The sequence below is a fragment of the Canis lupus genome, chromosome 5, assembly GCF_011100685.1.
Source record: "Canis lupus familiaris isolate Mischka breed German Shepherd chromosome 5, alternate assembly UU_Cfam_GSD_1.0, whole genome shotgun sequence".
In the NCBI taxonomy this organism is placed as follows: domain Eukaryota; kingdom Metazoa; phylum Chordata; class Mammalia; order Carnivora; family Canidae; genus Canis; species Canis lupus.
In genome coordinates, this window is record NC_049226.1 from 8,394,598 (window position 1) to 8,406,766 (window position 12,169).

The window sequence follows — 12,169 nt, forward strand, 5'->3', positions numbered from 1 at the left end:
AGGGCAGACGCTCAACCACTGAGCCACCCGGGCATCCCTTCCCTGATATTTCAACCCATTCATCCTAACTTAGCCCAAAGCCTACCGGCGCATGGTGCTGGGCATCCGGCCAGGGTTAGTTTATTTTGTTCTTGGGTGCTGAGCTCTGGTGTCTTCCTGATTTATTTTGTGGTCTGTGCGTCCTCTGCATCTGTCCACATACGCACGGCTGCTTGAGAGCCCGGCCCCGCAGGCGGGCATTAATAGAGTACAATGAGAAAAGTAAACAGGGCAGCCGCACTCGCGTGGGCCGGGACCCCTGGGTGGGGGTGGCTGATGGGGGGCTCGCCTGGAGCTGCTCCTCGACGGGGAGCTTCGGGCCCAGGCCAGCCAGACTCGCCCGTCCCCATCCAGGTCTCTTGGGCCGGGGTCGGGGTCAGGGACTCCTGGCGTTGCTGACAACAGCCCTCTCCTCACCTCCCCACCCCTCACCTCCCCAAAGACAGCAGGGCCTGGCTGCAGTTCAGTGCCTGTCAACTAGTGCAGTGGGAGGGAAACATTAAACACTGCGAACAGCGCTTCTCGGGGCTGGGTAAACTCAGCACACCACAGTTTACTTTGCTGTCAGAAATCCCTTAGCTTACCACAGAGCAGAACCCCGGGGACCAGGACCCCCGCCGTTGCCTCCCTCCCCCTGGGGAGACCCACCTCTCTCTCCTTCCAGCCCGGGACCCTTCTGAGGTCCCAGTCCTGCCCTGCGGCCCCCACCCTACCTCTGCCTGTTGCTCCCCACCCTCCTCCTCCTGGCACTTTCCACCTGACTCTTTTCTTCCCCAATCCTCCTCTGCACCTGGTGTCTTTCTGCAGCTGAGGCCAGAGGAGCTGGCCTCCTGGGCAGAGACAGGGGCAAGGGGAGACAAGGCCCAGGCAGGCACCTCTGAAGAGGGGAGAGAGAGACCAGGGCTCACCCTCCTTTCCCTCCCTCCTCACTCTGGGTTATGAACCACGGAGGGGGTGGGGGTGCAACAGATGAGGCAAAGGTGGGGAACTGGCATCAGGGGCTTGGAGGACGTGCAGGGGGCAGGAGGGACCTTCAGATGAGAGCTGGGGGCAGCAGCTCCTCTCGGTTTCCCCGGGGAGGGGCCTTGAGGTGTTTTGAGTTAGTAATGAGGGCGGCACAGATTCGAGACCTAGCTGTGCATTAACTCAAATGTTCCTCAACACGACAGCTCCAGCCTCCCTGGCGGCCTCCCCCAGCCCCCAGCTCTCCTAAGAAATTTGCAGCCTGAGCCAGGTTTTCTCTTTGGCTCCACTTGGAAGCGCAAACCTTCTGGGCTTGAGATGAAACACATGGTGCTCTGGAATGTGGCCACTAGCCAAGGGAATGCTCGGAGGCCCCCACAGAATTTGCAGCCATCTGCCTGGGGTTGAGCTGGGGGTGCGTAACAGACCATTTGGGGCCGGGAAGGAGCGGGGGAAGCGCAGGGCACCTTTCTCTCTACCCCACTTAGAACCAGTGCCTCTTTCAACACTCGAGTAGATCCCAATGTGCTGTGTTTCCGCCCCGGGGGAGACCCAAAGCCAGGCTCAGCCTCGGATGCCACGGGCCCAAGCCACTGGCTCCAGAGAGAACAGGTGCTGATTAGTACGGTATTTTGCATATTCTTTGAATGTCATTCATTTCCTGCCAAAAGACACAAATGATTTCTCCTGCCATCTTCCCCCTGGAACCCACAATTTCTGTTCTTCCTCCCGGACACCATGTGACTTGTCATCCTGGCCCTTCTTAGGCCTGTCGCTGACCCCGCTCCTATGGATTCCCCTGTCCTCACAGGCCCTGATGGCCCGGCAGAGAACTCTCCAGCTGGAAACTCCATGCCCAGCCTGGCCTCCCTGATGTTGCCGAAGTGAGCCCTCGGGCCCCTCCTCAGCCTTTGGGAAGCCCAGAAAGAAATTTGCTTCTGGAAATCAGGATTCCCGATCCGTATCTGCTAGGAAGGCCCTGCCTTGACTTTCCTGGATGGCTGCAGAGCCAGGCTGGACAACCTTTGGTGGGAACTGATTACCCGGGATAGGTGGTTTGTCATGGAAGAGAGGCAGCTGATAGAGACCCCACCAAAATCATGGGTCAAAGGGCTCCATTCTTTGCGTTTCTGGAAAGTTTGGGGATGATGAGCAAAGAGATAGGCTTAGGGATTCTTAGGGGGTAGAAAAGGGTCTTTAGATGATTTAATTCAACACTATTTATTATTATTATTTTTTAACTATGGAGAATCTAAGACCCAGAGGGTGAAAGCAATTTCCTGAGGCCTTTCTGAGGGTTAGCGGACAGAAGCCAGGACACTTGACTCCCAGTCTGGTGCTATTTTCACAGGACATTCTCTCTGTAGGCACTCTTTTGAGAAATTTCACCATGTCCCAAGAATGCCATGAAGGTGGCAATTGCTTCAGTGGAGCATATGCCTCCCTAGCTTTGGCAGCTCCATCGACCCCCAGCCAGTACTGATGGGTAGATTCATAGAGGATGAATGTTACCTCGGAGCCACAGTGGGTATCAGACACGGCCTGGGAGGGATGCTCAGAGAGTTGTTTCACCTCTTCCAGTCTTGGGTACCTTAAGCACATTTTGTAACACATGTTCCACTATTCGGCCATAGTTAATTCGACCAAGAATGAGGTGGCCAAGGCCAGCCAATGAATTGGCTGGACAAGAGCCATTTGATTTTTCTCCTATAAGAGTTTGAAATTAAAAAGCACAGACTCTGTAGCCATTTAGTTGTTGGGAGCTAAACTAAACCTTCTTGTTCAATGAGGACTTGGGTTAGGGCCATAAAATAAAACCAAAGGCAAACCAAAGTTATGCAGAGAGAAAAGTGGAGATAGTAGCCCAAGAGGAGAGAGAACTTTGGGGTCTGGTCCTTCATTTATTTGCGATCTCTTTGTCCCTACATTGCTGTCTCTCTCCGTATCAACTTTTTATATGTGAATGGGTTTCTGTCCTTTGTGAGCAAAAGCGTTTTGACCAGAAGCGATGAGGTCAGGAACATTTTAGCTTAAAAGTCCCCAAACAAGCCCGACTCAAATGAGGTCGGAAAACAGTTGCTAACAGGCAAGGCATATTCTCTCAAACAGAGTTGGGACTTCCAGGGGTGGTGAATTAGGGACTGCTTCTATCCGATGTGAGGCCGTGAGGGGAGAAGAATCTAGTCACCATATGTCTCTCCCTCCACCTTTCAGGGAAAATGCTCAGATGCAATGGGGTACCTTGGCTCGACAAGCCCTCTGTATCCTGTTTCACCTCCTTGAGAATGTTGTAACTTTCCACCTGATGGAGAAACATCCAGTGTACCCACTGCTGGTGCCCAATATTTCCTCCTGTCCCTAGAAGTACCTGTGTGTGTATGTGTGTGTGTGTGTGTGTGTGTGTCTGTGTGCATGTTTGAAGGGATGATGGGGTTGATGAAGGCAATGGAAAGATGCTCCACCTATTTCTAGAATGTGGGCTTAAGGGGACAAGGACACATTCAGCTCTACCTAAGTTGGCTCAAGGACTCAAGGGTTGGAAAGAGGTGACACACTCATGAGTATGCCCCCAGACTGGCTCTGAGCAGAGAGGAACCAGTCCCGCCTCCAGATTCGCAGGCACCCTCCCATCTGGAAGACAGAGCTGCGTCTTGCTGCAAAGCTCCATCTGTCAGCCAGATGAGCGGTACCTGTAAAAACTTCCCACATCAAGCCTTGTGGGGCTAATGCCTCTTCCAGAGCCTGCTGACAACAGGAAAACGATCCCAGAACTACGTTTCCCAAGAGACTCGGCGGAGATTCCTGCCCTTGAGGAAGGAGCGGGGAGTTTGATGTTGTCCACAGACATCCCAGCAGTGGGAGAGGGCCGGGACCAATGAGGCGAGAGATTAGGAAACAAGAGCAGGTTCCCCAGAACAGGTCCTAACTCTTTACCTCTTTGGGAACGTCAATGCCTCTCATTTGCAGAGAGCCTCCAGCATGCGGTGCCTCCCATGACAGGACTGCACTGAATTCTCAACCCCTGCAGAGCACGCGTGACTTGCCTCATTTTATAGAGGAAGAAGCCGTGGCTCTGAGGGGTAGGTAGGTTTTCCAAGATCACAGGATTGCCACCAGGCCTGTTGCTTCATACCTGAGTGAGACAGAGCCATCTTCCGGATACCAGGAGACCGAGGTGGGGAAACAGTGATCAAACTTGAGCACAAAGAGGGAAAGTCAACCCCAAACCTTGGTCTTGGCATCTTGGGTACTGATCCTCTAAAGACACCAGAAAGGCTCATGGCACAGGTCCTGGAAATAACATGAGTGTTGGGTTTGTTTTGTTTTGTTTTGTTTTGTTTTTTTACCAAACACACCAAAACTTGACTATCCAAACACACATGCCATTCCTTTGCCAGCAGGCCTCTTGGAAAGCTGTGTTCTAGCTAGCAGAGCTGCTGTTGCTCAAGACGGTTTCCGAGCTCCTCTTTAGCAATGGCCTTTGGGGCCGGCAGCACATTCCTCTGAAAGCCCCCCGTTGTGGCAAATCTCTTTCTTCAATCTTCTGGGGCAATTTTTATTTTGGGGGGAGCGAGAGCCAGAAGTCATTTCAGATATGGGGGAGAGTAATCAAACTGGGTAGTATTATTACTCGTGTGATTTGGGATCCAAACGAGGGCAACTCCAATGCGGGAAAAATCCTGAAAATGGTGGAGCCTTTGGGGTTCTCTTGAGAGATGAGCCCAAGAGTCCTCCAGCGACTGAACTGCCAGAAGCTCTGCAGGGGGCTCGGGGGTGGGACTTGGGCAAGATCTGAAGGTTCTTCAGAGGGAGAGGCACGATCAGACCCAATCAGGGCCTAAGTAGAAACACACACGGTTCCATAAAGTGGCCTGGGAAAGATGCCACGTTAATAAAAGGGAAAAATGCAGAGGAATGTGTGAGGAGGGAGCCGTTAAGAAAATGCAAGAGCCTATAAACTGTGCTCTGCGAGTGCCCCCCACCCCCACCCGTCATGGATCCAACTTGTTTCTCATTAGAACTCAAGAAAAGCCTTGAAGAAACCAGCCTCTTTGTGGAGCAGCGGAGGGTGGAGCTGGACACCTGGCTCATGTCTCGCCTTTGCTGATCTGCTGCATGTCCCCTGCCCAGCCACCTCTCTTCTACATGTCTCTGGGTCCGACTGCCCTCGAGTAATGAAGTTCCTCCTGGGGCTGTCTTATTAGTTCTGCAGCCTCGGCAGGCCAGGGTGCTTGGTGTAAGGAAGAGGGTAAGAAGGAGTTAGGAGCAGCAGGGACCATTGTTTCCACTCTGGTGCATTCTGAAATACTATTTATGTGATGGGGGTCATTTTCCCCTTCATCTCCCCAAATTGGCCTTGGGGACCAGCCGGCCCGTTGGCAATTAGCCAAAGCCTTATCACGTTTCCAGGCCCCAAGCAAACAGGAAATGGGCTCCAACCGTAGTCAGAGGGTTAGCTCTCAGGTGGAACTTCCTGATAGTCAGCAATCAGCAGTGTAGGCACCAGGAACAGTTAAGAAGAGGGGGAGGAGCCCTGGACTAAAGGCTGGAGAAGCCCCTGGCATACGCGGCAGGTGGGAGAGACACTGCATGATCAGGAAAACAAAACTGAGAGAGAAAACCTGCACAGGTAAGTAAGTGCGTTGGCAAAAATGCTCAAGCACTCGGTATCTAGGAAGCTGGAAGGAAAGAAACGGGAATGACCAGACTAGCTAGGGTCTCATGGTTTCAGTTACCACAGTTTGGGGGTTGGGTGGGGGTGGTGATAAATCTTGCAGCAGAGATCCAAAGCCAACAGAAGGCTTCGGGTGGCTGTGGCAACGGTGTGGGGGTGGGTGGGTGGGGGGAGTGGTATTTGAGCTTGGGTGACAGCATTCACCACGGGTGGAAACAAAGGGGGACAGCTGGACTTAGGAGGCAGGCAGTAGGGGATGTCTTATCGCAGTGGAAAGTTCAAACTAGTGCAAGTAGTACAAATAGTCTGTGCAAATGATTTGGCTACAGGAAGGATGGTTGTTAGGGGATCCCTGTTGGAGTGGTTAACGCTGGAAGAGGTGACCTAGGAGGCCACCAAATCACCCAGAGTTTTGTGAAAACTGAGTGTGCTCAGTGCCTGGAAGCAGAGACCCAGGTGCCTTTGGTCCATGGGGTTCCTTCCAGCCTAGGGAGCGTGACTGCTTGCTCTGAGATAGCTGGTGGCGAAACCCTTCATGCCCCACTCCCAAATTCTGGGGGTTGAGGTGGGATGCAGAGCAGGACTGATTGTGCTTAGGAATCTACGCTGGGAGCCAAGGAGCAGGAAGCAGCTGAGATGCCTCTCCAATTAATCCTGCAACTCGAACACCCCCTCAAAGAAGGCTCGGCCGGGAGACCTAATAGAATCTGCATTGTTCGTCTGGACAGCTGGCAGCAGCTGCAGGGCCCCTGGGTCTCCCTGAGCGCGGGGATGGCGAGGAACCTTCAGCCCAGGCTCGCAGACATCCTGTGAGCTCAGTGAATTGCCAGTCTGTCTGGTACGGTTACTGGGGTTGGGCGGCAATCATCGGTCGGAGACAGTTCTCAAGAGGAAGAATCAGAGGCCTTCAGGAGCTCACGTTCTCACCTGAAAGAGGTCACAGTGACATGTTGTGGGAGGCTGGAGAAAGGAGCCAGGAAGGAAGGGACCTGTTGGGTGGCATTGGGCGACAGCGTCCTTCTATTGTCTCTGGGGCAGCCAGCTGGCCACGTGCTCCCCGCTCCCGGCCCAAGCTCCGGGCGGCATTCACGGTGCACCAGGCCAACTTTCAAAATCACTCGAAGAATTGTTCCTCCCCAACAGGGAACCCAAGCAGGAACTGGATCAAAGAACCACATAGCGTTGGAGCTAGAGGTGACCTCAACGGTCATCTAATGCATCTGTATCACATTGGGGTGTCTAGAAAAGTGAGGGGAGCCAAGCGGAGTCACGCCTTCAGTAGTGTCCGAGTCAGAGCCAAACACTCGGGTCGCCTGACCTGAAGGCCAGCGGTCAGTCCATCACTGATCTGGGTAAAGCCAATCACCCCAGCTCTGCAGAGGCTGGCGAGGGCCAAGACTAAGGTAAAAGGGGCAGGAGTTGGGCAATACAGCATATTCAACAGGATAGGATTTCAGCGGAAGGCGATCAACGTACAAATGAAATGCCACATGAGCGTTACAGACCGAGCCCAGTGAGCACAGTGGACAGAGCACGGGGGCGTGGGTCAGCAGACCTTGGTTTAGGTTCTTATTCTCCCACTTGTTCACCCCGTAACCTGGAAAACGTCCCTTAATCTCTCGGAGCCACGGTTTGGTCACCTGTTAAGTGGGGCTAAAGAGACCGTGGGATCCTTGGGAGAAAGAGCAAAGAGTACTTTGCACCCAGAACGGCCGGGCGGACACTCGCTGTTATTCCGATCATTGGGCTTATCGGCTGCTGCTCCGGAGGCTGCAACAGCTACAGTTGGGATTCTCCGAGGTCTTCTCGGTGGAAGAAGGAAATCCAGTCATTGACGAGAGTTTCTGCTTCCTCTCAGACATGTTCAGATTCCGCGGTAGGAGCTGAGTTGGGTAGGGCGCAATCCGAGGCCCGGTGGAGCTTCTGCTACAGTGAGGAGCCCTCGAGGTGAGGGTGGCAAGCTCTGGTTTCTGCCTCAAGCATCCAAGCCTTTCCCGGGATGGCAACTTTTGCAGAGTGTGAAGTGCGAGGCCTTTCAACCTGAAAAGGATCCCTTTCAGCTGTCTCAGGGGAGAGGTGAAGTCGGAAAAGAGGAGAAAAACAAAAAAAAAGGAGACTGTCAGCCACCAGGCCACGTGCTTTGGCCAAAGCAACTTGGAGGCACTTGGGCAAAGGCACCCACAGCGTCCTCTCCAGCAGGCGGGATGGCATCGCCCTCCTGACTTTTGGTACCAGCCTTGGGTGGGAAGTTATGGCTCAAGCATTACTACACTGGGGGTGCCGCCTGGGGTCCTAGAAGGGGAAGGGCTGGGCGAAGGGAGGGTCCTGTTGTGATCCAGCCCAGAGCAGCAGCTTTTCATAGGTAAAAGCCCTGCTGTGCAGGCTGAGGTCATTCCTGGCACGAAGTCCCCACTCCTTGCAGACGCCTGCAGGTCTGTTTTAATATCTGCAGCAACCGCATTCCTAAGTAGGGTGGGTAACAGGCTTTCTGGACAAGACTGCTTTCCATCAAAAATTCTTCCAATTCACCAGGGTCAGATATTTCAGAGAGAGAGAGCTGCGGTTTTTTTTTTTTTTTTTTTTTTTTTTTTTTAAGGAAGAAAATAAGAATTTGTAGGCAATGACTAAAAGCAGGAACCAAAGCTGAGCAAGGTCCTGAGAGCTGGAGCAGGGAGGAGGGACCTGGGGTCATAAGTGAGCCCAAGAAAGGGACAAAAGGTTTAGGCAGTGGGAGCTGGGAAAGAGCCCTGTTGGGGTCCAGCCCGGCCAGGTCTGTCTCAGATCCTGATGAGTTTACCTGTTACCATGATTCCTTCATCCCTCCACTCAACCCACACTTGACTTCTGCTCTATGCCAAGTGCTGTGTTAGGAATACAAAGAAGTTGTATGAGTTATCTGTTTCTGTGTTGACAAATTCCCATAAAATTCATTGCTTAAAACAACACATGTTTATTATCCTCATAGTTTCCGTGGGCCAGGTGTCTGGGCCTGGCCTTGCTAGGCTCTCTGCGTCAGGATCTCTTACAAAGCTGTAATCAAGGTTTTGACCCAGGCTGGAGGCTGGTCTGAAGGTTCAACTGGGGAAGATTCTGCTCTCAGGCTCACGTGGTAGTTGGCAAAATTCAGTCCCTTGAAGGCTGTCACACTGAGAGCCTTGGTCCCTATCTTGCTGTCATCCAGATACTGTCGTCAGCTCCTTGTCTGGGCTTCTCCTTGCCTGGCAGCTGGCTTCATCAAATTGAGCAGACTGAGAGGAAACAGGGTCTGCTAGCAAGGCGGGAGGCACAATTTTATGTAACCTGATAATACAAGTGACATCTTATCCTCTTGGCCATATTCTATCGAGTAGAGGCAGGTCACAGCTCCCACCCTTGCCTCACAGGACTGTGAAAACCAGGACCCAGGATTGTCAGGGACTGCCCAAGCATCCACCTGACACAAAAGTCAGACTCTTTCCTGTCTTCAGGTAATTCAGTAAACAGAAGTGGTTCTAACAGTACAGGGGAATGCGATGTACTGAACGCTCACAGTGTGCCGGGAGCTGTGCTAGGTGCTTTTACATGCATCTGCTTGAGCTCCCTGGAGTAGATATAATTAGTGTCCTTTTTTTGAGGTAAGGGAACCGAGTCTTAGTGAGATCACAGTAGCAAGAGATGAAGACTTTTTTTTTTTTTTAAGATTTTTTTTTTTTTTATTCATGAGAGAGGCAGAGACACAGGCAGAGAAAAAAGCAGGCTCCCTGCAGGGAGCCCGATGTGGGACTCAATCCCGGGATCCTGGGATCACGCCCTGAGCTAAAGGTAGATGTTCAACCACTGAGCCACCCAGGCGTCCCTAGATGAGGACGATTTGAACTTAAATTTGTCAGACTTCAAAGGCTTTGTTCTTACCCCTTCATTATAGGCTTCCCAGATGAGTGGTATAACAGGGAGAGTGTTCCAACGGTCCCTCTGTTTGGGGGCACAGGGCCGGCTTTCAGAGGTGGTGACGTGGAAGGGACACTGGACATAACAGCCTCAGGACCCTGGAAGGGGTCCAGGGAATGGAGTCTGCATCTGAAAGAGGACCTTCCTGTCTTTAGACATCCTCCCAGCCTTATCTCCATCTTTCCCTCTTTCATCATCAACCAGGGCATAAATAATTTACTTTGTCCCCAGATTTGGAGTACAGTGGGAGAAAGTCATAGAGTCGTCCCTGATCTAAAGATGCCTACCAAAACAAAACAAAACAAAACAAAACAAAACAAAACCCCAAAACAAAAGCAAACTACAATCTGATTCAGGGAGTCAGGGAACCTGGCGTCACTACTGCAGAAGCCCACGATAGAGTCAACATGCGTTCACGCTCTTAAGGAACCCTTGAGGCTCAAGTGGGGACCAGACCCAGGAAGAAGTCTCCGGGCACTTGCTGGGAAGGAACAGCAGCAAGTGCAAACCCAACAGCTGTTTGAAAGCGCTCTGAAGAGATATGGAAGCCAGTGGCTGTTTAGATTAGCTTTCTAATTGGCTGAGTGTTAGCAAAGCCTCTTGTGTATACAATGGGAATAGTTAATCTTGTCTATTTGTGTATCCACTCATGCTCTGTCACTCCCTGAGCTTCTTAGCTGTCTGCCTCTTGCTGTCAGTTTTAGGCCAAGAGAGGGTTTACATCGAAGGGACTCTTTCTACGCCACCCCCAGCACAGCTGGGCAGCAGGAGGGAAGCAAAAGAAGAGGACGATGATGCCAATAAGGGCCTCCGACGGCCCCCCTCCCTCATCACAGCCCGCCTGGCCTTGCCACACACATCCCAGGCCAGAGCCCCTTCCTGCGGTGCCCACCTCCCCTCCCACCCCATCCCGGTCATCGAACCCATCGTGTGCATGAAGTGGCCTCACGTATGTCATGCTTCATGACACACCTGGAAGTTAGGCTTCATCGTCCCAAATGAGAGATCCAACAGAGAGGTTAGGTGACTTGCCTGGTGTCACCCTCCAGCTAGCAAGTGGCTGAGCCAAGACTGAATTTAGTTCTCTTGGGCTCCCTTATATTGTCTCTGTTGGCCGGATCTGCCCCCACATCATGTTCTTCATATAACGTCCTTGCTCAGGAAGCCAGAAGGGCTCCCTTTCGCCCACTGTATCAGTTGTCCACTTGCCTTTGTGAACGTCTCAGGGTCCTTCGGTCCTCTTGCCCTCCCTCCCCCCATGAACCCATGTCAACTCTGCTGTGGGCTTCCACAGTAGGAGGCCATTCCCTGACTTCCCGAATCAGAGTGTGGGCACCTTTAGATCAGCAACCAAGATATGAACTTCTCTCATCAGATCCAGGTCAGGTACAAGGTAAATATTTATGCCTTGACTGATAGTGAAAGAGGGAAAGATGGAGATAAGGTTGGGAGGACGTTGAGGGTATGAAGGTCCTCCTTCAGATGCAGAAATGACCCCTTAGCCTGAAGGGCCTCCTGCCTCTGTCATTATTCACTCACCTCTGTGTATCTCTGGGCCACTTCCTTCCCTACGTTTGGCTTCTAGGTAGCTGTTAAAGATTTTTCTTTTCTTTGTGAGCTAAGCATGGTCAAAATTCCTCCTCAAGGGGCTCCCAGGTGGCTCGGTCAGTGAAGCATCTGCCTTCAGCTCAGGTCATCATCCCAGGGTCCTGGGATCGAGCCCCACATCGGGCTCCCTGCTCAGCAGAGGAGTCTGCTTCTCCCTTCTGCTCTTCCTCTCTCTCTCTAATAAGTAAACCATAAAAAAAAAATTCCTGGGATCCCTGGGTGGCGCAGCGGTTTGGCGCCTGCCTTTGGCCCAGGGCGCGATCCTGGAGACCCGGGATCGAATCCCACGTCGGGCTCCCGGTGCATGGAGCCTGCTTCTCCCTCTGCCTGTGTCTCTGCGCCTCTCTCTCTCTCTCTCTGTGACTATCATAAATAAATAAATAAAAAAAAATTAAAAAAAAAATTCCTTATGAGTGCTCTAGGCTCAGCTAGTCAGAGGTGCTTAAACACATGCATTTGGAGGGAGAGTGGAGGAGGAGGAGTAATTCTTTACATAAGGTGATCCTCGTGGTAAAGATTTGGCACTGTGTGGCCAGGACATGTCCAGTCTTCCAGGACGCCCGACAAATGGGACCACGTCATATTAGGGGAACTTGATTCAGAGAATTCTAAGGTGATGGCCGTGCACATGGAAAAAACAGGAAGTCGGAGAGGTGTTAGTTTCCCCTAATCTCTACCAATCTCAGATATGACACAGCTACTACTGATTAAGCATTTCCTACGTGCCAGACGCTTTACTAAACACTCTATGAAGAAGATAACATTTAGTCTTCAAAACGGTTCTATAGAGTAGCATTGGGATTATCCCTGCTGGAAACTGAGGCTCACAGAGATTACGTCACTTGTTCAAGATTACACAGGAAGTATAAGAGCCAGGATTTGAACCCAGGGTGCTGAACCTTGGCCCTTAATTTCTGATGCCAGTGGGTGATCTCTTAGGGGTGTGTGTGTGTGTGT